The sequence below is a fragment of the Aotus nancymaae genome, unplaced genomic scaffold (assembly GCF_030222135.1).
Source record: "Aotus nancymaae isolate 86718 unplaced genomic scaffold, 86718_ANA_hifiasm-v0.15.2.pri h1tg000025l, whole genome shotgun sequence".
Classification (NCBI taxonomy): Eukaryota; Metazoa; Chordata; class Mammalia; order Primates; family Aotidae; genus Aotus; species Aotus nancymaae.
The window spans coordinates 19,292,063-19,319,850 of NW_026988438.1; the positions used below are offsets into that span (position 1 = coordinate 19,292,063).

Here is a 27,788-nt window from a genome sequence, read left to right on the forward strand (position 1 = left end):
AATATGCCTTTCAGAGCATTAAAAAACAGATTGAGATATGCTTTATAGGGTGGACCCTCAATTTTGATGGTATACTACTTCATCAAAAATTGAGATGCCTAGGACAAATGATCAGATTTTTCTAATGGAGTTTCATAACTACCCAGAAGAAAATATTTATTTTTTAAAAAGGTAAACAAAAACTAAAATATAAGTTTGAGCACCAATATCGTAGATAAACTCTATAATGTAAGTCTCTTATATTAATCATGAAGCCTGAAATTCTATAAACATTTTCTCAAAGCCCAATAATCTCCCTTCCTATTATATCATCAAAGAATGATTTCTAAATAATTTGCAATTTATTAGAAACCTTAAATTTGCTCATCTATTCAGCAAACAATTATTAAGTACCTAGATGTATTTCATGTCTTCAAAGTATTTAAATTCCATAAATTTTGTGCATGCTATTTTGAGGTCAAAATTCTCTGGAATTTTAGAAAAATACAGAATTATGAAAACTCATTTTATAAACATTAAATATACAAAAGCAGTCTGTTCAATTACCCTTCCCCAAGGAACAAATTTCTAGTGAGCATCTAAACTAGTCTGGGCTAATGTTTTCCCCTGGGGCAATATGGGAAGATGTAATTGTAAAAATGCCTTCAGTATTTTTCTCCTCAAAGGAGGCCAAGGGCCTACAGACTGCAGTTCAATTAAACATTTTCATTTTCATTCATTCATGCCCTTCCTCTTTTATCCCTCTCCTCCACTTTCTGCCACTCTTGCTCAACCTAAAGAGGTTCTCTACCCACACTCAGCCTCCCTGAATATCCCTTCAGTCCATACATAAAACAAAGGACCCTGATGATAACAGATAAAAATAAAAGTATTAATAGTATCTAATCTGTACCAGATAAAAAGAAAACCATAAATAGTGAAGCTAAATTAATCATTAAAACCAGCACCATTATCTTCTTTCTATGGCTCCTGAAAGTAAACACAAATGCCTTTAAAAGCTCCACAAGTCTCTTTCCACCTCTTCAACCACATTCAGCCACATTCGCTTATTCTTGAACACCAGAATTCAAGGTAACTACCACTGCAGTATTTATACTGTAATTCTAACTGCCTGGTGACTTGTCTGAAAACTGAGGGTACTGACAGTGGAGGAGTGGTGGAGAGCAGAGCTCAAGCTCCACAAAGGCAAACACTGTGGGAGGCCCAGGGACTGTTCTCTCCAGTTTATTAACCACTGCAACCAACGCTGAACACAATGCCTCATAGATTTTAGGAACACAGTTATTTTGGTGTGTGGGAGAGAAGAAAGAAGAGAGAAAAGGGAAAGGAGGGACTCTGAAAATTCATTATGGCTTGTTGTGGGCAGAGTAATAGAAACACATTGTAAATATTGTTTCTACATATGAATGCTGTTCAAACTGTCTCTGAAGTCAGCACTGACTACACCAATGTAGCTTATAATGCCTGCTATATCAGAAACCCCTGTTTTGGGACATTCTCCCACTGGGTTACTAAGTATTACAGTTTTTATTACATTACCATAATAACTTTCAATATGTCATGGAATGTCTTTTCTAATTTACTTTTGTATAATCTGTTAGCAGCAGTTTTTTATTAATACCTCTTACTGTCATTGTCCCTTAAATACTGACTAGGTGCTTTAACATGCATGCTTAAGTCCTTTCCATATGCTCTATAAATAATAAAAAGCAATTTTTTATAGTACAGAAATTATTAAAGATATTTTTATAATGTAATTTAATAGTAGTGACAAATAGCAAAGGCTAATTGTGACCTAAGAGAAAAAGATTAAATCATCAAGTTAAGTTTTTTCAATATGATCATAAGATGATATGCCTTTTCCATTTCTTATTCATTTTCTCAAGTGTCAATTCTGACTGCCATTAGAAATCTGTATTCATTGGTTTATGACTGATCTCAGGCATCAAAACCAGATATTGGGTGTCCACTGGAAATCTCTGAAACAATAATTTTATTAGATGTAGGAACACATCGGAGGGATGTGTGTTCTGACTGCTGTGATAAGCACAGTCCAACACGGATCTCTTGAACTTCCCTCCTAATACTTTCCTTATAGCCTGAGCCTTTTAATTTATCCTTTGTCATTCTAATATTGTTGGTATTGATTTAGGTGACATTGAGGAAAAAAGAAATCATAATTCTAAGTCACATTTCTCAGTTGTCAAGTCAGGGGTTTAAATCAAGTATTTATTGGCTGTCTTCTCTGTCCCTCAGCAGTTACCAGCACTTTTAGCTGCAGCAACTCTTCCTATTTGCTTTAGATCATCATCAGAAGAAAGAAGCCACCATTCCACAATTTTATTTTCAGGGTACCTCAGAAATTGCTTTTATACTACAAGTTGTTTCCCAGGATTAATAAAATATCTTTCTCTTTCAAATTTCTTTCAAAATATGTAAACAGGTATTAAAGGTAAAATGCTATTTTAAATAACCGAAATCCTTCTTGGGGGGTGAGAGGGAGACTCTTACCCAATGTATCACAGATGAAAACCTTCTGCCTAGTTTTCAAGACTCTCTGAAAACCTAGCATATAACTTCCCCATTTCACCATCTCATTACACATTTAGTTACGAATATGTATCTAGATCCATTATTATCATCATATCTCTTATTTCTCCTTTCACTACTACTGTTTCCATCTTTTTCCCTTGTTCAGAAAGCCTTCCTTTTCCATCTTCTATCAAACCAAAACCCTGCTCACCCTTCATAGCCTTCTAAATAAAGCATTTTCTCACAGTTCCTGTTTTAATTAGCCTTCCTCAACCCAAAAGTCCAGAAGTTCAAAGCTGCTTCTTATTCGGCCTAACTTTTAGACCAGACCTAAATAGACCCTTAACACTAGTCAGTTAATGTAACAGACTCATGTGGAGGATGATTTCTTAGATTTAAGAAAAAGAACACATTTGGCTACTCTACACATCCCTCAAATCTCCCTACTTCTCATGTTTACATTTTACAGCCCACCCAGATCATGGGTTAGAAAATAGGGAAACCTTTTTTGAATAAATTACCCCTTCTGTTCTGATGTGGAGGTTTGATCTAGTTGAAAGTTAACATTTCTAAGTTGCATAAGTCACAGCTGCTTAAAAAAAAGAAATTCAATCATGACTAGATCATGTAGTCATACATTAGAGGCAGTCATGATGAATGAGTTTCTAAGTCTTTTATTCCTCTCTGGTCTTTAGTTCACAAACAATTTGCTATTTGGTTAGAGCTTTTCATCTTCTCTTGCTTATACAATATAATTGAACCACATTACTCACTTAAAATTCACTTTAAGCACATTGGAATGTTTAACATATGAAAACTTTTAATCAAAGACAAAAAAAATTCCATTGGTTCTCCCAAAAAATCTTTATCTCAGGATTAATGGCCACTGGTAGGAATTTGGACTTAACCACTTTCTGGAAATCTTACTTTTAGAAAATCACAGAAATACTCCTATTTCATTTTATGCACTTATATTATACTTTATGGTTAATTCATTTAGTTGACAATATTTGCCAGTACTTAGGGTATGGGATACAGTAATAAATAAGACAGAGTACTTTTCTTTTAATAAAATAATGGTGCCCTTCAATTTTCAACAAGGTCATCAGGAATAACACACCTTTCTTATAGACCATGTCTTCCAGGAGCTTCTCAATGAAATAAACAAAACTATATTGTGCAATTCATTTTTCATAAGTTAATTCTCCAAATTCATTCTCATTAGAACATGGCCGACATTTTGATCGATAAGTCAAAGGCTGCTGAAATGGTAATGATCCAAGACTTCTTTTCACTGAATTAAACTGCCTTTTGAAAGGCACTATAAAATCTTACTTAATTGGAAAAAGAAGGAAAAATATTTATTTAGAGATAAATGATTAAACATTTGGAAACTGAAGAAATCAACTTTAAAACTACTGGAAACAAGAAAAAAATTCAACAGACTTATAGAAAACTAAAAATCATCATAAAAAGAATATTTGTTAATTGAGAACTATGTACTAATCCCTTTAAAAGATCATCTCATTAAACAACTCTTACTGAACAATTCTATTGAACAATAAATCATCTCATTAAACAATTCTTATTGAACAATTCTATTGAAACAATAATTTTATTAGATGTAGGAACAGGTCACAGGAATGTGTGTTCTGACTGCTGTGATAAGCACAGTTCAACCTGGATTTCTTGAACTTCCCTCCTAATAGTAGTTCCCTTATAGTCTGAGCCTTTTACTTTATCCTTTGTCATTCTAATATTGTTGGTATTGATTTAGGTAACACTGAGGAAAAAAGAAATCATAATATCATCTTATTTTAAAGATGAGAAAATTGAAAGAAATAATTTGTCCAAAAACACATGCTATGCTATGCTGTTTGCTAAAATGAATATGTAGAATAAAACCACTTTCTTATGTACCAGTATTAAAAGAGAAAACTCAGTTAAATAAAAAGTACAATCAAAATATCAAGAAAAAGAAACAGGAAACATCAGGTAATAAATATTAGTAAGAAATACACAGTACCTATATGGGAAAAACTAGAAAATGCAAATAAGAAACAGAAGGAATATGACTGGAGAGATAACTTGTATTTGAACAGTAAGACTTCAATATTCTAAACATATCAGTTCTTTCTAATTTCTAAATTCAATGCTGGCTGGGTATGGTGGCTCACACACTTGAACCCCAACATAGCAAGACCTCTTCTCTACAAAAAAAAAAAAAAAAAATTTTTTAATTGGCTGGGCAAGGTGGCATGCACTTGCAGTCCTAGCTAGTTGGAAGGTGGAGGCAGGAGGATCACTTGAATCCAGAAGTTTGAGGCTACAGTGAGCTACTACAGTGCCACTAACATGGCAGCTTGGGTGACAGAGTAAGACTCTATCTCTAAAGAAGAATAATAAATTAAATAAACTCAATGCTGTGCTAATCAAAATCTCAAAAAATGTTTTAAATGTTGAAAGAATATTCTAATGTTTACTGGAAGACTAAATGTACGATAAATACATTATTACACTTCAGTAAATAAAAAAGCATGGTACTGACACAGGAAAAGACAAATAATGTAATGTCATCATTGAGATACGGGCCTAAGCATATATTAAGAATAATTTATGATAATGGCAACACTTTGAAGCAGTGGGGAAAAGATGGATTATTCAATAAATGCTACTGAGACAACTGGAAAGGCAATGTCAAAGAAAAGGGAGGATGAATTTCCTACTCAATCCTTATATTAAAATAAATTTCAAGTAATTCAAAAATGTACATATAAAAGATGAAACTTTCATATTGGTGAAAACTTTTATAAACATAACCCCGAAACCAGAAACCATAATAGGATAGATTTGATTCCCTAAAAATGGGGAAAAAAATCTATGCATAAGAACATACATATATTTAAAAGAAAGATGGAAAATTGGAAAAATATGATTCCTGATATATATGAAAATATGAACATATATATATACACACACACACACACACACACACACACATATGAAAAGCAAAGATTACGGTCCCTAGCAATACAATCAGCTCTTAAAAACAAGGAAACATATATATGTGCACTAGATACATGGGTGGGTAAATGGATGGATGGATGGATGGATGGATGGATGGATGAATGGATGGATAGATGGATGGACAGATGGATGGATGGACGGACAGACAGGTAAGCTTTAAAGAACCATAAACATGGTGTGGTGGTTTTAAAATATGTGCCCAAATTCTTTGATATGCCTCACTTCAAAAGGCAAATCTTAATTCCCTTCTTCTTTGGTATCGGATCACTTGAGTCCCATACCAAGTAGAAAATTCAGCAATAGGAAACTACTGAAGCTGGTTACCTACATGGGGGGTGGAGAGGTAAGAATAGGCTGGACAGGAACTAGAGGGAATGACACTTCTCTGAGTAAATGTTTTTGTAAAGTTTGACTTTTTGAAGGATGTTAATATTATTGACATCCAAAAAATAAAGTTAAACCAACAAGGATGGGGAAGAAAGAAGAAAACTGAAAGCAAACAAACAAATCCAAGTTGAATTTGAAATGTACAATATAGCCCCACTTCCATGAAGAAGAAGAATGATAACTGTGAAATTAGGGATATGTTACCTGGTTTGACTGCAGTAATCATTTCTCACTATCTATATGTATATAAAAACATCATGTGTGCACATTAAATATACACAATAAAAGAACAACTTACGCAAGTTTATGAACATAGTATTCTTGACTGGAGGACATTCTTGGTCAAAATGAGAAGAGAACTACAAACAACCCTAAACTCTTTTTATTAGGTTTGATTTTGTAGTGCTACATCACAACAATTCTGAAACTACTTTAGATATACTACAGATTTTACAAACAAGTAAACATATTGAAGTCCTTGGAAATTAGTGTTCTTATCACGGAAGAAATAAAAAACCTCTACAGGGACGGATTCAAATTAAGGTTATATGTGGATGCAACAATTCTAAAATATGTATGTGCACATGCATGTGCACATATACATATACAAGCATATGAATGTATATATGAATGCATATGTTTATATACATGTATACATTTTCTAGCTCTATCTGCTCAAAGGACCTAAAAGCAGATTCCCCAGTACCAATGAACACACCTACCCAGAATTTTTTTGTGTGTGTGGGTTTTTTTGGAGACAGAGTCTTGCTGTGTCACCCAGGCTGGAGTGCAATGGGGCAATCTTGGCTCACTGCAACCTCCACCTCCCAGATTCAAGCAATTCTCCTTCCTCAACCTCCTGAGTAGCTGGGATTACAGGTATGTGCCACCACACCCAGCTAATTTTTGTATTTTTAGTAGAGATGGGGTTTCACCATGTTGGCCAGGCTGGTCTTGAACTCCTGACCTCACATGATCCACCTGCCTCAGCCTTCCAAAGTGCTGGGATTACAAGTGTGGGCTACTGTGCCTGGCCCAGAATTGGATTTCTAATAGCATTCCCCATAAAGAGGAATGAGTGTCTATGGGGAAATGTTGGGGCACAAAGGCATAAGATACAAGCCTGTAAAATCTAGTTATGTCACAAAATAGGAAAGTGCTAAAATAATTGGGCATATCACAAAGACAGAGGAGCTAACTTGAAGAGGATCCTATTTGCCCATTCAGATAATCTGAACACCAAAATTATTCTCAAAAACAGTAATTAATTATAAATCATTGCAGGAAAATGGGAATCTGTAAGTTCACACCAGAAATAAATGAATAAAGAAAGAAGGAAAAGATAGGGATCCTGTACATGAGAAGGCCAAGGGTCAATTTGGAGGGAAATATCATGAGAGAAACGTCATCATTTTGTAACCACCACAGTAAAGAAAAATCGATGAATGCTAATTCTAGGTGGAAATATTTTAATGAAGAGCAAGATATCTGTATGGAATAAAAATATCTCCCCACAGATTGTCCACAGTAGCAAGGGGAAAAAATAGCATAAAGAAATCGACTAACACCTTGACTAGATGATCAAAATTGGCATCAAAACTGAGAAGCAGATGGACACCATGTGCCTCCAGATGTGAAACCCTGAGGGCACAACATCAGTTATGTAACACTCCCGCAGGGAACATATAACCTAAAACTAAAGAAACTAAAACATTACATAAACATAACATGAGGGACATTCCACTTTTTTAAAAGACCTATATTTTAAAATGTCAATTCTTAAATATAGAAGAAGGCTGAAGAACCATGCCAAATTAAAGGAGACTAAAAAGACTTGACAAGTAAATGTAATGTGTGATTCTAGATTTGGTTCTGCACTGAGGTGAAAAGCAGCCATAAAAGGTGGTATTGGGTTAACTGACAGAATTGGAAAACAAACCATATGAAAGGTAAGTATTGGATCTGAAGTTGATAGCTTCAGATATGCTGAATAGGTATAAACATACTGAAGCTGATAACTGTACTGCATCATGTAAGAGGATATCTTTATCCCTAAGAAATATAAACTATTTTACATGTAACTTACTTTCAAATAGTTCAAAAAAGAGATTATATGTCTATCTATATACACACACAATAGACAGACAGATGATTGACTGACTGATCGATTTATAATAAAAGAAGAGCATAGGACAAGAGGAGAATTAACACTCTGCCCTTGATGCACTCTTGTAAAATAAAGGATATTTTAGTATTCTCTGCATTCTTCTCACAGGTTTTCAATTTTAAATTATTTCTGAAGAAAACATTTTAAAATGTACATAGCTTACTCTACACAAACAGGTCAAGTCTTCTTTTAGATATTTATACAATTTCCCTTAAAGGCTTTTCTAGGTTACTATTGTTTTCTGGATATGTTCTTACTAGATAATGAAAAGGTAAATTTTAATATTCAGGACCTCTAACTAGGTTATTGAAAATAATAAATAAATGAGGCTCAAATACATCCTCTGTGCATAAAAAGATCCTGGCAATTAATGCAGATACAGGTAAAGAATGTAAAGTAATACTTTACCGCTATGAATGCAGTAGATACCACTAGTAAATGGACAAAGCAAAAATGTTACTTAAAATGGTGAAACATAAAAATAAATTATTTAAAAAATGCCTTAATTTTTTTAGTTAACCTAATTCTTATAAATAGTCATTTACTCAAGTATCTTTTGAAGTGGAGTGAAGAATTTTTCTTTGAAGATGGTCCAGGAATAGAGCTATTTTTTTTTTTTCCACATTAACCAAAACCAAAGCATCATCTACAAATTCCAGTAACAGGTTTCAGAAGGGAAGGATTTAAAGACACTAGGGCTGAAGTCTTCTAAATTTGTGCAGTCTTTAGAGTTGTCTCTCCTACATTTGAGTCAATAAAAGAAGTTTAGCATATCCCATATCCCATTTTTAATGCAATCCCTTCTTTTTCAGAGAAAAAAATACATTCTTTTTATGCGCTTATATTTTATCAGTTAAGTGTTATTTCTGTGATTACAAGTACAATGTGCATAAATATGCAGCTTGACAGTACAAGCAGCAGTACATAGGCATCCCAGAGAGCAGCTGAGCACCACCAGTCAGTATGTTCTCAGAGAGAATGAAAAGGATCCGTTCATCCCACAAGTCTATTAAGTGGAGGTCAGTTACAGTGTCTGAAAGACACCTAAATGGAGTCACCTCTACCAAGTCTGTAATGAAAATATTTGTCTCAAATAAGTGAACTAAGTACTTCCTGAATAGCTCTCAGTCTGCCAAAAGTACACAGGGATTAAAGTGACATTTGATCAAGTTTACAGGTAACCTCAGTTAAGAGCCTCCCTGTTTTCCAAAAGACCAAGAATACAGGAAAGCAAAAATACCTGGTGCCAGGCAATATACAATAGTTTGAAATATGTGTCCCGAAGTAGTAAGTCTAAATTAAAGTATTTCATAAAAAAAAAAAGAAATATGAAAATCAAAAGGGAATAAAAGAAGAACATAGGACAAGAGGAGAATTAAAACTCTGCCCTTGATGCACTCTTGTAAAATAAATCAATGTATCCTTATTTTCAAATACGTATATACTCCCCAATGTAGTACTTGTCTCTTTACAGAATCCATTAAAAAAATACTTTAATTTTCCAATAGAGTTTTTGGAAAATGTGTACATAACCATGTTATAAAGTATATCCAGATATGGCCAAAATCTGGTTTGCCCTACAAGGTTTCAAACCATTAAAAGTGAGTTCTTCCATCTTCTAATTTGTGATAGCAATAATGTTTCCATTAGGAAGAAACATGTCAATAAAATAATAATAGCTGGAGCTAACTTCTATGGCTGCCACCTCTTTTTCACTCTGAAAGACTCAAAGGAACAAAAGTACCCAACACTCCCTCAGCTGATCTGAATCACTACATATTATGCATATCTGATACGTGATGACAACGAGATGTGAAACTTAATGCACTGCCTCAAGTTCTGAAGAGCCTACAGAGGGAATCTGATTAATTTGCCCAGTAGATTTTTCCAATACAGTGTCTTTGAGAGCAAGACAAATAGAAACTCATTCTGTCTGGCCCAAGGGTCTCATCTGGCTTCTTCTACATCATGATTTTAAATTTATTATTCATGCTATATTTCATTTCTCCAATCAATGAAAAGCTGGTGGTGCTCTTCCATTCACATTGCGTTATGAATGCAAAAATTTAATTATACCAAATAACATCTGAAGACCCAATATAACATTAAACTAAACTGAGTATCTTTAAATCAGACACTAGAAGCTATGTTTAATGATACAACAAAATTTAAATCATCTCAAAGAGACTGTCGTAAAGTCCAAGGTAGATATAAACTGAGGTCCTTGTAATATCATTAGCTGAGCTAATATTTCACAATATAAAGAAATTCAGATCCTTCAAAACACTCTTATCTTACTGCAGACATTTTCTTATTTAGTCCTCAAATTACCATAAAGGTTTTACAGGGATATACATATAAACAAAAAATACATATAAACTAAATATATATAAACAAAAATTCTATTAATATATATAAACAAAAAGGGGATACTACTGCTATAACCCCCTTATACTCTATCACACATAGTAATTTTTAATAACATCTAAAGCACCAGGAGAAAAATAATGAAAACAATAGCCTCTGAGAGCCACAACACATTTTTGAGTTGGAGACATCCATCCTCCACACTTTGAGACAGTTTCTTTAACAGCCTATGCTGACTATAAATCTATATAGCAAAAGATCATTTTAAAAAATCCATTCTTAAAAATGACAGATTCAATGACCTGTACAACAAGTCATACAGCATAGCTGTACTATTCCAGCAAAAATTAGCAGATTTGTTAAAAAAGTAAACTAGGAGAGAGATCCAAGATGGCTGTAGCTCGGGCTCATAGCTCCCAGTGAAAGCGCAGAGAACGAGAGGACACCACACTTTCAGACGAATTTTTGTTGCTCACAGACCAAGAGATTCCCAGCGGAGGAGCCCCATGGGTCGCCAGGGCGACTCTTGTGGCTGGCGCAGTGGTTTTGCTGGCGCCTCAGCGCGGCAGTTCTTGGTGCAGAGTCTGGAGATTCCCGGGCAGAAAAGCACCATCAATCTTAACACTGCTGTTTTGGCCGGCGCAGTGGATTGCTCAGATTCTGGCACTGGGAATCAACAAGTTGGACGTCTGCTCAGAGACCTAGTTAGAAAGTCGGTAATTACAAAGATGACAGAGGGATAAATATATAATGAAGGGAAGAAACCAGCCTAAAAAGGCAGAGAATACTCAAAATCAGAATGCCTCTCCCTCTACAGGGGATTGCAGTTCCTCATCAGCAATGGAACAAGGCTTAATGGAGAATGAGTGTGTTCCAATAACAGAAGCAGGTTTCAAAAGGTGAGTGATAAGAAACTTCTGTGAATTAAAAGAACTTGTTCTAACCCAATGCAAAGAAACTAAGAACCTTGAAAAAAAGGTTTGACGAAATGTTAACGAGAATGGACAATTTAGAGAGGAATATAAGGGAATTGATGGAGCTGAAAAACACAACATGAGAACTTCACGAAGTATGCACAAGTTTAAACAGTCGAATTGATCAAGCAGAAGAAAGGATATCAGAAGTCGAGGACCAGCTCAGTGAAATGAAACGAGAAGACAAGATTGGAGAAAAAAGGATAAAAAGGGATGAGCAAAGTCTCCAGGAAATATGGGACTATGTGAAAAGACCTAATTTACGTTTGATAGGTGTACCTGAATGTGATGAAGAGAATGAATCCAAGTTGGAAAATACTCTTCAGGATATCATTCAGGAAAACTTTCCCAACCTAGCAAGGCAGGGTAATATTCAACTCCAGGTAATACAGAGAACACCACAAAGATATTCTTCAAGAAGACCAACCCTAAGACACATAATCGCCAGATTTATTAGGGTTGAAATGAAGGAGAAAATACTAAGGGCAGCCAGAGAGAAAGGTCAGGTTACCCATAAAAGGAAACCTATCAGACTTACAGCAGATCTCTCAGCAGAAACCCTACAAGCCAGAAAAGAGTGGGGACCAATATTTAACATCCTTAAAGAAAAGAACTTTCAACCCAGAATTTCCTATCCAGCCAAACTAAGCTTTATAAGTGAAGGAAAAATTAAATCTTTTGCGAACAAACAAGTACTTAGAGACTTCACCACCACCAGGCCTGCTTTACAAGAGCTTCTGAAAGAAGCACTATACATATAAAGGAACAACCAATATCAGTCTTTCCAAAAATATATCAAAAAGCAAAGAGCATTAACACAATGAAAAATTTACACCAACTAATGGGCAAAACAGCCAGCTAGCATCAAATGCCAGTATTAAACTTATATATATTCTAATTGGATAAAAAGCCAAAACCCATTGGTATGCTGCATCCAGACCCATCTCAAATGCAATGATACACAAAGACTGAAAACAAAGAGAAGGAGGAAGATTTACCAACCAAACAGAGAGTAAAAATAAACAAATAAACAAAAAGCAGGAGATGCAATTCTCGCCTCTGATAAAGTAGACTTTAAAGCAACAAAGATCAAAAGAGGCAAAGAAGGACATTACATAATGGCAAAAGGATCAATGTAACAAGAAGAGCTAACGATTCTATAGATCAACGAGACAGAAAATTAACAAGGACATCCAGGACTTGAACTCAGACCCAGAACAAGTAAACTTAATAAACATTTATAGAACTCTCCACTTCAAATACACAAAACATACATTACCACCTCACACCTATTCCAAAAGCGACTACATAATTGGAAGTAAATCACTCCGCAGTAATCGCATAGCATTTCATAGGTTTAAATGAAATACTGGTTGGCTGCTTGTTTGTTATTCTCTTCCCTTATTCCTTCCTGTCTACATCATTAAGTATAATTATTGGTATAAAAGAGGTTTTCAATACCCATTACTAAACTGCATTCTAGCCTGGGCAAGAAAGCAATACTCCCATTCTCTCTCTTTCTCTTCCTTTTTCTTCCTCTTCTTCATTCTTTTTTTTCTTTCTTTCTTTCTTCCAAAAAAAAAATATCTAAACCAGTATTTCTAAAGCATAAAAATAATAATAATAATAATAATAATAATAAAGTAAACTACTTTTGATTCAATAAAACTACTGGAGTCACTAAAGAGCACTTCTAGCATATTCACAATGTACAGAATATTTTAAGAGACTCAAAAATTATACCAGTAGGTTCTCCATTTCTTTGTAATATTACTTGTAACTCTCTTTTAAAATAAACTGCTCTGGGGACTCGTGCTTCTAGAGGTTCTTGGAAGGAATATATGATAGACAACTTGACAAAATATACATTTATTTGGTGAGGGATAATTTTCATTACAGGTTATTAAAGAGATAGTATATTACCTACACTAATAAGTCATTAGTATTATTATCAAACACACATAGAAATACTTTGGGTAAATTATCAAAAAAAGAAAACTTAAGTAACAAGCTTTGAAATGTTTGTTTGAATATGTAATTCAGATTATTTTGTTAATTCAAGTTGCAATCAGTTAATACGGTTTAAGCCAATCACGTAATACTATCTCTGAGCTAGATTTAAGAACTGTTCCTGGTGGATAGTGTAGCTAACATCAGTAATCCTAGCATTTGAGAGGCAGATGCAGAAGGATCACTTGAGCCCAGGAATTCAACACCAGCCTGGGTAACATACCAAGACCTCATCTCTACAAAAAAATGTTTAAAAACTAGCTGGGCATGGTGGCATGTGCCTGTAGTCCCAGCTACTTGAGAGGCTGAGGTGGGAGGACTGCTTGAGACTGGGAGGCTGAGGCTGAAGTGAGCAGTGTTCACGCCACTGCACTCCAGCCTAGGCAACAGACTAAGACCCTGTCCTAAGATGAAAAAAAAAAAAAAAAACTGTTTCCAACTCTTTTTGCAACTCTTCCTGATACAATTGTTTTGAAGGCTATTGAATTTAGGTGGATAATTACTCTCTTGTTCTTATTATCTCAAATACAGAAGCCTATCAGCACCTTCTTAAGGAACTGTTTATGTCATGATTTGCGACCCTAGCACCTGGCAAATAATAGCTAGTGCTGATGAATGGATGGATGGATGGATGGATGGATGGATGAATGAATGAAACAATGAACCAATTACTATTTCTGAGTTTATATAGTGATTACCCTACACTTGCTCTTGTGCAATCCTCCTTCATTAAACCCTATATTTTTTTAAAAAAATGAAAAGTAAGGTTATACACTGAAGCTTTTCACAACAAGTGGGCCAGACAAACCACTTCCACTCTCTCCCCCTCTGCAGTTCTGCTTAGTCTTGGAGAACCCACCAACCCCCCATCCTCCAATGCTGTGGCTTCATTTGAAATTCTGAGCATAAGCAGGCTTCCCTTAAAGCTCCTATGTTATATGCTTCTAACAGCACTGTTCCTCAACAGAGGCTGTGACTTTGCTCCACTTATTCTTACAATCAACTAATAACTAAAGACCAGCTCTGCTCCTAATCATTCAAATTAAACAAATGTTTACAATTTCATCGCTGAGTCACAGTCTCTCTGACCCAAATGTTGACTCTGCCAAACAGGCGACTCAGTGGCCCAGCTGCCTGCCAGCCACACAGCTGGCACCACTGGGCATCATCCTAACCCATTCCCCTGACGGCCTAAAGAAATGACAGGCCCTAGAGCAGGGCACTAAGGCATCAACCACAGAGACCTGACATTAGTAACACTTGCTCCCATTTCCCCCTTCCATTAAACAAAGGGATAAGATTCGTAAATGTCCCTAAAATGGAAAAAAATCAAGTCATTTTAGGCACCAAAACATCTACTTCAGAGACAAGAAGCTTGATTATAAATGCATCGGGCACAGCTGCTAGGCTTTCCTCCTATTCACAAGGAAAAAAAACAGCTTCCAGGAAAACATATTATGTATTCTTCTCCATCACCTCCAAAAGGCAAAGTGATTTGGTGTCTTCCCCTTTTAGTGAATACACAAAAGAGGCCTCAGTAAAATCACTATCAGGTTAGATTTTTAGAACGTAACTGAAACCAAGATTTTACAAACATCTATTTTCTTTAAATAAGCAGATAACAGCCTGCAATACAAGAAGAAAGTGTGAAAATTACTACAAGACTTTGGCAGCATAACTTTAAGACACCTTTGTTTGAAAAAAGTAAAAACCAGTATGAAACTATTACAAGGAGCTCAAGTTTCACAATAAGTTTTATAGAAACCAATATATTTTGGAGGGAATTGGAAGGTAGGTGAATGTCAGAAAATTGTATTTCAGGATTTATCACTCTGACTGCTTTAAACAAGACTACCAGCCTATATAGTACAGTACTCTGTTAGTGGGTATTTGTCCAAGCATTTGCAATGCCAAGTGGATCTAGGAAAGTCTTTTCTTATTTGCTTCCAAAACAAGCAGTGATGTATCAAATTTTGAAGAAAATCCTAAAATACCTGCTAAGATTTCAAAATGATCTATGTCAAAATTAAATATAACAGACATGGTAAACTTGTATACACCATTACTTCCCTTCATTCTTCAAGCTATCAGAAATGCCAAACACATTAAAAAAAAAAACTTGATATACAACTGAACGAACATGTAGAAAGTATGGCAAGGCTAGTTTCTTCAGTTTTAATCTGTGGCCCTGCCCTTTCTTCTCTGAAGAGCCTTGAAACATTTGGGACTGAGCCAGGTGCAGTGGCTCATGTCTGTAATCCTAGCATTTTGGGAGGCCAAGGCAGGAAGATACCTTGAGCCCAGGAGTTCGAGATCAGCCTGGGCAACATAGTGAGATCCCCAAAAATGAGCAAAACTAGCCATGTGTGGTGGTGTCCACCTGTAATCCCAGCTACTCCCGAGGTGAGGTGGAAGGATGGCTTGGCCCAAAACGTTGAGGCTGCACTAAGCCAAGATCACGCCACCACACTCCAGCCTGGGTGACAGAGTGAGATGCTGGCTCAAAAAAAATGAAACATTTAGACTGGTCCCGGAGTTGCAGATGCCAACTGTGACCTACCTCCTATCACCCTCCCCTCCCTCATCCCACCCAGACCCTCCTCACAACTTCCTCCTTTAAGTGCACCAGGGTCTTTACACTAGCTATTCCTTTTGCCAGGTACACTCTTCCCTTAACATCCCTACAGCTCCCTCACAGCCTTTTCACCAATTTTCCAAAGTGAGTTTCTCAGGGAGGCCCTTCCTGACAACTCCATCAAGAATGTAAAGCCTCCCTCGACATCTCCTATCTCCTTTTCCTGCTTTAATGTGTTCTCCTTAGCAACTATTACTATCTTACATACTATTTAGACTATTCATTTTGCTTACTATCTTGACTAAAATGCAAGCCTTATGACTCTATGAAAGCAGGGACTTGTGTGTGATTTACTCAATACTGCATTTTCAGTGCTTAAGAGAGTTATGGGCATATAGTATTTGCTCAAAAAAGTATTTACCGAAGAAATGAATGAATCTACACAATGACTATTCTTCGGAGGGTCTCCAGACTGCCTTCTTGATGAACTGTAGTTTGCTAACTCCACCTTGAAGGCCCTTTGCCTAGTCAAACATTCTAAATGTCACCTCCATCCCTTCATCTTCTATAATAGTTTCTTCTTTCTTGCCTTGACAGTTTTAGGTCTTATTAAAATGAACGGTTATATGCAATCTGAAATAACTTTTAAAAGTAAGCAAAATGTAAAGAAATCAATAAGCAGCCACAAGATTTCAGTTGGCATGAAAGGTTTTCTCTCAGTTTTGCATGTTTTTGCAACCCTTGAATCACAGAAAGGAGGCCAATACTTAACTGATTTAGAAAACAGCCCATTTGTATATGTGTTTGCATATATGCAGAAAAGAGAACAAATTATTATAAACAGATGTATTAAATTGTTTCCATTTCTATGGGAGATTCAAGGTGTTGTTTTAAAGTTTTAAAAATTCTTACAGAGTTACAAAGTTGGCTGGTTATTTAAAAGTTATAGGGCACATTCCATCCTGTCAACTTTATAACAGCCAAAGTTAACTGTTGATGATGCTTTGCTAGCAATTATCAAATTTATATTTCAAGAAAAAAGGCGATACATGATCTATGTCAACATTCATTTAGGGGAAAAAAAATCCTATATTCAGGCCTTAAAAGCAAAGCATTCAAACAAATGAAAATACTTTTAAAAAGTTTGAAAGCAGAATAAAGCCCAGACTAAATATACCAGGTATAAAAAAGTGTTATAATATGGCTACAACAACAATGCTGTTTCTATAAAACAGCAGTTGTGGCACAAGAATAGACATGTAGATAAATGGAAAATGATGCTTAGAGGAAGAAAACAAAATCCCTACTATATAGGAAAGGTTAAATGTATGGAAGAGAAAGGTTGAGTGGGCAAAATTCTACTCTCTCTTATCCTCAAAACCATCTCCAACCCTAAGCCATCTCAGCACTAATCAGATCCAGGTTGTTGGTAAGGCACACAAACTGGCCCTCTGTCTTAACCATGGCCAACCGCCACACAATAAGAAAAAACTATTATCAATAAATGGAGCTACTGAATTTGACAATTTGGGAAAATAAAAAACTATTTAGATCTTATTCTACATCATATGTCAAAATATTTCAGATGGACAGAGCTGAGCACCACCTTCAGTTTGGCGTGTGGTGCTTCTGTCTAGGCAGGGGAAGAGAGGTGAGAAGAGTGCCTGTTTGGTGGCTGAGCCAGACTGGGTGTGCTAGGGCGGTGTCCCAGCCTGTCCCAGGAGGTCTGGAGTGGCCAGTTTGCAGGGAGAGGCAAGTGTGTCACTGTGGTTTCCACTTACCATTTTTTAAACTGCCTAGACCAATCTGTTTTGGAAAAAGATCCTTACACAAACCATAATTATGCATTTTGTGATATTTTTTAGCCCTCTGTGAAAGGAATCCTCCCTAAAACATCTAAATCTAAAAGTCTAAGTTTGTTTTGTTTTTACATTCCCATTTCCAAATATAATCATGGAAGCAAATTAAGCACTGAGGTTAGTCTACAGCTCATTTCTCCTCTCGCACTGAACATGTCTACATCTGCAGAAATTCATCTTTCATACTCTTCTAGAGGAATTTGTGTTCCTACCTTTCCTAACTGATTTTCTTTAGCTATGGCTATCCTCTCTCGAGACTGATAAGATTTACTGAAGCTGAAACTTCTCATCTAAACTCTGACAATCCCACCAGGTGGCCCCCAGCCACCCTCCACCAGCTAGAGGCTCAACTAATCAGATTCTCCTTAATGGTCCTACTCTAGCTGATTCACATTCCAGTAATCAATACAGGGATTTGTTCAAAGGCTGCATTTTGTTTCTTGCTATAGATAACCATATTCTTAAAAATAGTGTTTTATCCTTAAAAGCAGCCCTCTCATAAGACTCATTAACAACTTCTGTGCAATTTGATGTCCCCTTCATTATGAACAATAGACTATCTCACTATAGAACCAGAGTTTAAGACAGCTTAGTTAAGTGCCCAAATGTGAAATAGTGTCTCCATAATAATACATTCATCCCAATGCAATCAGCACAACTGAACACTCTACAAAAGCTGTAAGTGGTGTGTCTATATGGAGTGACAAACAAGTTGTTAACTCAGCTTATTGGGTCCTTGATAACCTTGATACAAGTCAGTGGATGTGAGAATACTTAAAAATCCATCAATCGCAGTATTCCATTATCTTAATGGTACAATCAACAGTAACTATCAAAGAAAAGTAAGGATGTGTTGCACAACAAATAAGGCATGAAATTATACTTTTGTGATTTATAAAACCATAGGTTTGTGATTATTCACTCACAAACTTTTTTTAGGGTGATGATGTGTCTTGGAATATTTATCATACTGAAGTCAAAAGACTCCTAGAAAAAATATTGTTAACAAGCACCATCTATTGTGTCTCTGGACAACAGATTTAGCCAATTTTTTTTTTCTTTTGAGATGGAGTTTCTCCTGTCGCCCAGGCTGGAGTGCAAAAGCATGATCTCAGCTCACTGCAATCTCTGACTCCAGGGTTCAAGCGACTCTCCTGCCTCAGCCAGTAGCTAGGATTACAGGCGCCTGCCTCCACATCTGGCTATTTTTGTATTTTTAGTAGAGATGGGGTTTCACCATGTTGGACAGGCTGCTCTTGAACTCCTAACCTCAAGTAATCCACTCGCCTTTGCTGAGATTACAGGAGTGAGACACTCTGCTGAGGTGGGAGGACTCCTTGAGCCAAGGAGGTTGAGGCTGTGACTGTGCCACTGGGTGGGCAGTGATTGTGCCACTGCACTCCAGCCTGGGCAACAGAGAAAGAGGGAGTGGGGAGTGGGGAGGGAAGGAAGGGGAGGGGAGTGGAGGGGAGGAGGAGGGGAGAGGGAGGGAGGGAGGAAGGGAGGAAGGAAGGAAGGAAGGAGGGAAGGAGGGAAGAAAGGAAGGAGGGAATGCAGGTTCTCATTCAGTTTTTAAAAATCAAAGTTGAATGTGGTCACATCTGTGATGTCTTTCCTCACCCATCCAGGATGAGAGCAACACTCCCTCTTCCTTCCCCAACCTTTGATACCCTTATAATGATACCTAACACACTGAAGTATATCCATGTTTGTTTTCCTCTACTACTGCTCCTCCCTGGCCCTTAAAAATCACTGCCATAGAGCCCTACAGCTTGATGGGAGAAGTCCTATCCCTTAAGCATGGAAAACTAGTAAGAATGTGAGAACCACTGTCTTAGACAGTGTATGAGGAAATTAATTTAATAATTCTTTAGAATGGGACCAGTTGTAAAGTTTCAGCTCCGCAAACTAAAGTGAAATGTTTTTTTCTCCACTCCTTACTAGTAAATATACCATTCTATGTTAAAAGAAAAAAAAAAATCAACCAGCATTTAAACTATGGCATCCTAAAATGTTTCCAGTATCTCAGAATAATTTCCCCTCTGACCTATTCCTCTGTAATAGTGAAACATATACACGAATGTTTATAGCTACGTTAGCCATAACAGGCAAAAGGCAAAAACAACCCAAATGCACATCAAATAGATAAATGTATTTAAAAAAACATGACCCAGGCAAGGTGGCTCAGGCCTGTAATTCCAGCTGAGGGAGGTGGAGGTGGGTGGATCATGCAGGAGTTCAAGGCCAACCTGGGGAACATAGTGAGACCTCGCATCTCTACAAAAATAAAATATTAGCCAGATGTGGTGGTGCACACCTGTAGTCCAAGCTACGCAGGAAGCTGAGGAAGGAAGATCGCTTGAGACCATGAGTTTGAGGCTGCAGTGAGATATGATCACACCATGGCACTCCAGCCTGGATGAGAAAGTGAGACCAAATTGAAGAAAAAAAAAAATGCTGATGCATATGACATGAATGAACTTTGTAAATATTATGCTCAGTAAAAGAAGCTAGAAATGAAGATCACATATTATAATTGTATGACTCCATGAATTTCTTTGTTTGTTTGTTTTTGAAGACGGAGTTCGCTCTGTTGCCCAGGCTGGAGTGCAGTGGCACAATCTCAGCTCACTGCAACCTCCGCCTCCTGGGTACAAGTGATTCTCCTGCCTCAGCCGCCTGAGTAGCTGGGACTACAGGTGCACACCACTGCGCCTGGCTAATTTTTGTATTTTTAGTAGAGATGGGGTTTTACCATGTTGGCCAGGCTGGTCTCAAACTCCTGACCTTGTGATCTGCCCACCTTGGCCTCCCAAAGTGCTGGGAGTACAGGTGTAAGCCACTGTGCCCGGCCCTCCATTTGTTTTTTTAAAAGGTCCAGAATAGGCAAATTAATCAAGACAGAAATTTATTAGTAGTTGCTCACAGCTGAGAGGCAGGGAGGGAATGTAAGTGGATGACAGTTAAAGGGTACAAGGATTCTTTCTGAGATGATGAAAGTGATCTAAAACTGACTGTGGTAATGGTTGTACAACCCTGTGAATATACTAAAAACCACAATTGTATGCTTAAAAATGGGTGAATTAGATGGCATGTGAAATATGTATCAATAAAGGTATTACCCCCCAAAAAAGAATATAGTATCTTCATATTCTGTATTCTCCTCTCTTTGCTTCACTCAGATTTCACCTCTTTCCAGTCACCTTTCCACATTAGCTCCAAGTAACTCCAAGAGTTACTCTTCTTACTTCACTCATCCCCTAAATAAACTACATTCACTACTGTGAAGATAACTGGTCAGAAACTCAATTCCTGAAATTCTGCCAAATGGCTCCTGGGCTTTAAACGGAGCGGAATAATTTGCAACTGGGCTTAAACATGTTTGTCTTTTTCTTTTTTTTTTTTTTTTTGAGACGGAGTTTTTGCTCTTGTTACCCAGGCTGGAGTGCAATGGCGCGATCTCGGCTCACTGCAACCTCCGCCTCCTGGGTTCAGGCAATTCTCCTGCCTCAGCCTCCTGAGTAGCTGAGATTACAGGCACACGCCACCACGCCCAGCTAATTTTTTGTATTTATAGTAGAGACAGGGTTTCACCATGTTGACCAGGATGGTCTCGATCTCTTAACCTCATAATCCACCCGCCTCGGCCTCCCAAAGTGCTGGGATTACAGGCTTGAGCCACCGTGCCCGGCCACGTTTGTCTTTTTTAAGGCATCCTGAGTTTTAAACAGCAAACTTTTAGTAGACTTACACCATATTGACTGTCTGTTTTTACGTATCATCTAGTAAATGTGCTGAAGGAACTGCTTATTTGTTATGCAAGTTTCATAACCACAACAGTCATAAAATTCATTAGAAACAATTCCATTGAGCCTCAGGAGAGAGGTGAAGAAATGCCTACTAGTGATATATAAACCAAAGTGGGGGGTATTACCCTTTCTCCCACAATGCCATCAGCTGCCCCCTATTGAGCCACCCCAAGTAACACACAAGATAAAAATAGATGAGCTTGTATCAAAATGAAGCTTCAAGACAAGCTATCTCGACTGCCACACAGATTTCCCTTCTGTGTCGTCCTATATAAAGATTTTCAGCACCACTGCAAAGGGCCAAACACTGGCTTTGCCTTAAGGGAAAAATTTTTCTCTTTCTTTCTTTCTTTTCTTTTTCTTTCTTTGTTTCTTTTGCTTTCTTTACTTCTTTCTTTCATTTGTTTACATTTTAACGTTTTCTGAATTCCTTCTGATAACCTTATTCATGCTACAGTGAGCCTATATAATCTTCTTATCGATGTTGCAGAGGGGAGAAGGTGGTGGCTCAGTAATGAAGACCCCCCCCAACAACAACAACAAAAGTCATCTCCCGAGAGCAAGAATCTATGGCTTCTATGGATTACTTGATCTCAAATTCAGTATGGAGGAAATTCTGAATGCTGGGAATATGTGTGCTGACAATCTGCATAAGGATCACAACTTCCCACCTGACTGAACAGACACAGAGAGCACCATCTAGGTGGGAAACAGCAGCCATCCAGCCATTCCAGCAGAGCCTGGGTACCAAACGCACAATGATGAAAACATCCAGCTGGCAACCTGCTAAACAGAGAGCTCATTCACATAAAAACCGCCCCATTCCTTATTTTTTTTTTCTCAAAAACTTTACTGTTCAGCCCACTGGCTTTTGTTCTTAAGAAAGTTAATGCTGGAATGAGATAAGACTTTGGGAGACTACCAAGAAGGGATAATTGAATTTTGAGATGTGAGAAGGATATGAGATTTGGGGAGGGCAAGGGTACACTGATATGATTTGGATCTCTATCCCACCCAAATTTCATGTTGAAATGTAAGACTCAGTGTTGGAGGCCGGCCCTGTGGGAGGAGGTCTTTGGGTCATAGGGTGGATCCCTCATGTTTTGGTGCTGTCCTCATGATAGTGAGTTCTCACAGGATCTGGCTACTTAAGGGTATAGGACTTCCCATTACTCTCTCTTGCTCCTGCTCTTGCCATGTGATGTGCCTGCTCCCACTCTGCCCTCTGCCATAAGCAAAAGTTCTCTGAGGCCTCCACAGAAGCCAAGCAGATACTGGCATTCATGCTCGTACAGCCTGTGAAACCGTGAGCCATTTAAACCTCTTTTCTTTATAAATGACTCAGTCACAGATATTTCTTTAATAGCAATGCAAGAATGGTCTAACACAAAGCCTCAAATATGAGAAAATAGGAAATTGTAGAAAGACTGCACCAAGGATAAAGAAACCAAGATTATAGTTCCAGCCCTGCTGTGTGACTTTGGGAACATTCTTTAACCTATCTGGGCTACAGTACTTTCTCCATGAAATGAATTAGTTGAACTAAATGATCCCAAGTCTACAGAGGTAGGTCAACTTAAAGCACAATACTACACTAGGAATTCATTCGAAAATACACTAAATAAAATAAGGTTCTGAAAAACTTAATGCCACTTCCCAAATTATATAACCTGCTACACTTCCTTCCTACAGCCTCTGGATGGCTATTAGAAAAGTGCCATGGTATGCTCAGTGCCACACCAATGGTAGAATGCAACAACACATCCAACTACTAAAAAATAGTGAAAATAACTCCTGCAGGCTACCGTGGAAGAATCTGTTTTGTTGTTTACAGAAAGACCAAGTAAATGCAAATTTATATTTCAACCCCAAATCAGAATTTATCTTTTTTAATGACTTTTTCTAGTTCACTAAACCCTCCCCAAGTTACCCACTCCTTCCTCTGTGCTGTCAATCTACATCAACACTTGCACTTGTCATTTATTGATTTATTCATGTCTGTCTCTCTCACTTTTAGTTTGTCAAGTCCACGAAAGCAGAAAATATCTTCTTATATCTTGTGTCCTCAGTTCCGAGCTCTAGATCTGTTTAACAGACACAACTATTTCAGCTGCAAATCTAAAAAGGAATGTACAGGCTCATGTCTCTAAAAGGTCCAGAAATAGTCTAAGCTTCAGGCACAGCTAGATCCAGTTGTTTAATTGATAGTTAAGAATCTGTCTCTCTCCATCTCTCAGCTGACGTTTCTTCACGTTGGTTTTGTAAATAGACACCACTTTCTGGTTGTAAGGCAGCAATATTCCAGGCTACAGCAGTTTTCCTTCTCACTAATTATAGGTGTCTCTCTCATGACCCTTTTTGTGTCTATGTCCATCTCTGAAACAATCACTGTGGCTCTAGACATACAATCCTCATTGGCCAAATTAATGCAATTTGCCCACTCCTGAGCAAGGTCAGCCTGTAGACTAAACTGTGGGGAGGGATTTTCACAAAGAGCAAACCAAGTCCCATTTCTAGAAAAATAGAGGGGGCACAGAAGGTAGAAACAGCAGATGTCCATTAACTTGTTTGTTTGCCTGATTAAATGTAATTATGTTTGTAATAGAGACTTTGTCCTTTCATAGACTCTGATTGCACTACTACCTAGTACACAAATAGATTCTAATAAATTAGGTCAGATTAGTTAAGAATGAAGGAGGAGGAGTTGAGATGGCAGATGAGGTACACAAGTGAATACAGGCAAAGGGAAAACCGCAGTCTTTCTAGATCACCCTGAAAACTAAAATAAAATTCTACTTTTAAGTGTGTGAGGCCAGGCACAATGGCTCATGCCTCTAATCCTAGGTATGGGAGGCCTTGGAGGCCAAGGAGGGGGATCATTTGAGTCCAGTGTGGGCAACACAGTGAGACCCTGTCTCTAATAAAAAAATTTTTTTTTTTTTTTGAGACGGAGTTTTGCTCTTGTTACCCAGGCTGGAGTGCAATGGCGCGATCTCGGCTCACCGCAACCTCCGCCTCCTGGGTTCAGGCAATTCTCCTGCCTCAGCCTCCTGAGTAGCTGGGATCTAATAAAATTTTTTTAAAAATAGCCAGGCATGATGGCCCAAACCTGTGATCCCAGATACTCAGGAGGCTGAGGCAGGAAGATTGCTTGAGCCCAGAAGACCAAGGCTGCAGTGAGCCAGGCATACCATTACACTCCAGCCTGGGCAACAGAGCAAGGAACCATTTAAAAAAAAAAGAATGTGAGTCCTTCCTTATACCATATACAAAAATTAACTCAACATAAAGACCTAAATGTAAGTGCTAAAACTATAAAACTCTCTTAAGAAAATAAAGAGATAAATCTATCTGATCTCAGAGTAGACAACAATTTAGACACTAAAAATACAAACAAAAGAAAAAACAGACAAATTGGACATAATCAAAATTTAATACTTTGGTACTTCAAGGCATAACATTATGAAAATGAAATGACAACCCAAAGAATAGAGAAAATATTTGCAACTCATTTATCTAATACAGGACTAGCAACCAGAATCTATAAAGAACTTTCTTCACAACTCAATAGTAAAAAGACAAATAACCTACTTAAAAACTAGGCTGTCCCTGACCTGGATAGAGTGGCATCTGGTTGGTGGTGCCCATCTCATATCAGCCAGGGACAAAGCAACCCCATGTTCATCCCAGCTTGGCTTTTGATCTGTGCCTATGCCTGGTTCTTGCCTTGGACACATAGGCAAAAGAAAAAAAAAAAAACTAGGCAAGGATTTGAATAGACATTTCTCCAAAGAAGATATGCAAATGGCCAATACTTAAATGAAAAAGTGCTTAACGGCCGGGCGTGGTGGCTCACGCCTGTAATCTTAGCACTTTGGGAGGCCGAGGTGGGTGGATCACCTGAGGCCAGGAGTTCAAAACCAGCCTGGCCATCGTGGTGAAACCCCATCTTAAAAAAAAAAAAAAGAAAAGTGCTTAAAATCATTAGTCAGTAGGGAAACACAAATAAAAATCACAATGAGATGTCACCTCACATCCACTAAGATGGCCGAAATCAAACAGACAACAGGTATTAGTAAGGATATGGAGAAGTGCTGGCAAAAATGTAAAATGAAGCAATTGTTTTGGAAAACGTTTGGCAGTTCCTCAAAAAGTTATAGTTACTATACAACCCAGCAACTCCACCAAGAGAAATTAAAACATACATCAACACAAAAACTTGTATATGAACTTCCTAACAACATTATTCATAATAGCCAAAAAGTGGAAACAACTCAAATGTCCATCAACTAATGAATGGATAAACAAATGGGATCTATCCCTACTATGGAATATAAAACCATAAAAAGAAATTATAGAATATAAAACCATAAAAAGAAATAAAGTACTGATACATCCTACAACATGGATGAACTTTGAAAACATTAAGCTAAATGAAAGAGGCCAGTAAAGAAAAACCACATGGTGTCCAGAAGAAGCAAAATCCAAATGCAGAAATTATATTAGTAGAGGGAGGAAAAAATGGGGAGTAACTGCTAGTGAGTACAGGTACCTTTCAGGATGATAAAAATGTTCTGGAATTAGTGGTGATGGCTGCACAATTTTGTGAATACACTAAAAGCCCAATTGTACTTAAAAGAATAAATTTCATGGTATATTATTTCTATCTCAGTTTTTTTAACTCGAATATGGGCTGGGTATTAGCCAAGGAATTATGATAATTTGGTAGGTCCAAAAATACTATTGAGGTAATACAAGGCAACGTCCCCTTTTATGAATATGTACAATGAAAAAGAGTATAAAAGTGAAATAACATGATTTCTTGGATATACTTTAAAATAGTTCAGCATCACATGTATCCCCAAAAATATGTACAGCTATTATGTATCAATTAAAAATAAATAAATAAAAATAAAATAGTTCAGCAAGAAAAAGATGATAAAGAATATAGTAAAACCTTGCTAAGTGTTGAATCTGAGTAATAAACATAAGTGGATTCACTGTCCTCTCTATTTTTGTATGTGTTTGAAAATTTTCAAATAAAAAACTATTAAAAGAGATTACGATACAAAATGTGCATTTCTTGTGTTTGGACTATGTGGCAATCAGGCCAGCAATGGCTTTAACGATGCTCCACTGAAAACAAAGTAAATATTGAAATACTGAAGCAATGCCATGGAGTCCATTCAAAGAGGAACAAAATCTGTCTGGTGTTTCCATTACTTCTAGGACATTCCTTCGTAAGATACTTTCTCTTCTTAACCAAAACCATGTTTTAAGGCAACATTTTCCCAAACTATGTTCTGTGAAACAACAGACATTTCTCAAGATATTAACAGATGTCTTCAAACCAAAGTTTTCTACAGTCAAATAAATTTGAGAAGTACTGCATCAAAGTTAAAGCATTTGCTACACTAATTGTCAAAGCTGTTAATATGCCCACATGTGCAACAAGTCTTCCAAAAAGGGCTCCAGTATGTCTCTTTTGGGAAACTGGTGTGAATCCACTTATTTCTATAACATACCTGCTTGTGAAGTACTTCATGGAAAGCCATAGGGTCACAACCCTGGCAGAGAATCACAATCACTTCCACAGCCTGATATAAATAAAATTTGTCTGTTTTTTAAGATCAAACCTGATCCAGAGTTTATGAAATACTGTCTTAGAGATAAAGTTTTTGCTTAAGAAAAGACATCTGAGTTGGGCCTGGAAACAAAACAAGAACTTAACCAAAAAACACCATATTCAAGGCAACAGGAATAGCAGGTACAGGGATGCAAACATAAAAGGACCCATGAAGCACTTGGAAACCAAGAGTAACCACCTATTACTGGGCAATGGAAGTACACCAGAGGGTGAGGGCTGGCAGAAGATGAGGCTGCAGGTGCAAGCAGGGACCAGGCAGGGAACTCTGCTGGCCACTGTGAGAGCAATGGAAAAGGTCACTGAAGGACTAAATGGAGTGCTATGGTCAAACCTATAGTTCCTTTTGGTGTCCCAAAATAGATGTACATCCATCCTGAAGCATGATGATTTTATTGGGATAAGTCCTATGTCTATATCAGAACTGATCTGCTAAA

The 27,788-nt window shown here is 37.2% G+C and overlaps 1 protein-coding gene and 1 non-coding gene across 3 annotated transcripts in view; one reads left to right on the forward strand and one right to left on the reverse strand.

Annotated features, from left to right (window-relative positions):
• CDK14 (cyclin dependent kinase 14) overlaps nucleotides 1-27,788 on the reverse strand; it is a 763,966-nt gene that overhangs the window by 489,716 nt on the left and 246,462 nt on the right. The window lies entirely within an intron of this gene.
• LOC135276587 (small nucleolar RNA SNORA48) lies at nucleotides 25,312-25,446 on the forward strand. Its single transcript, XR_010344145.1, has one exon. It is a non-coding gene; the product is annotated as a small nucleolar RNA SNORA48 (small nucleolar RNA).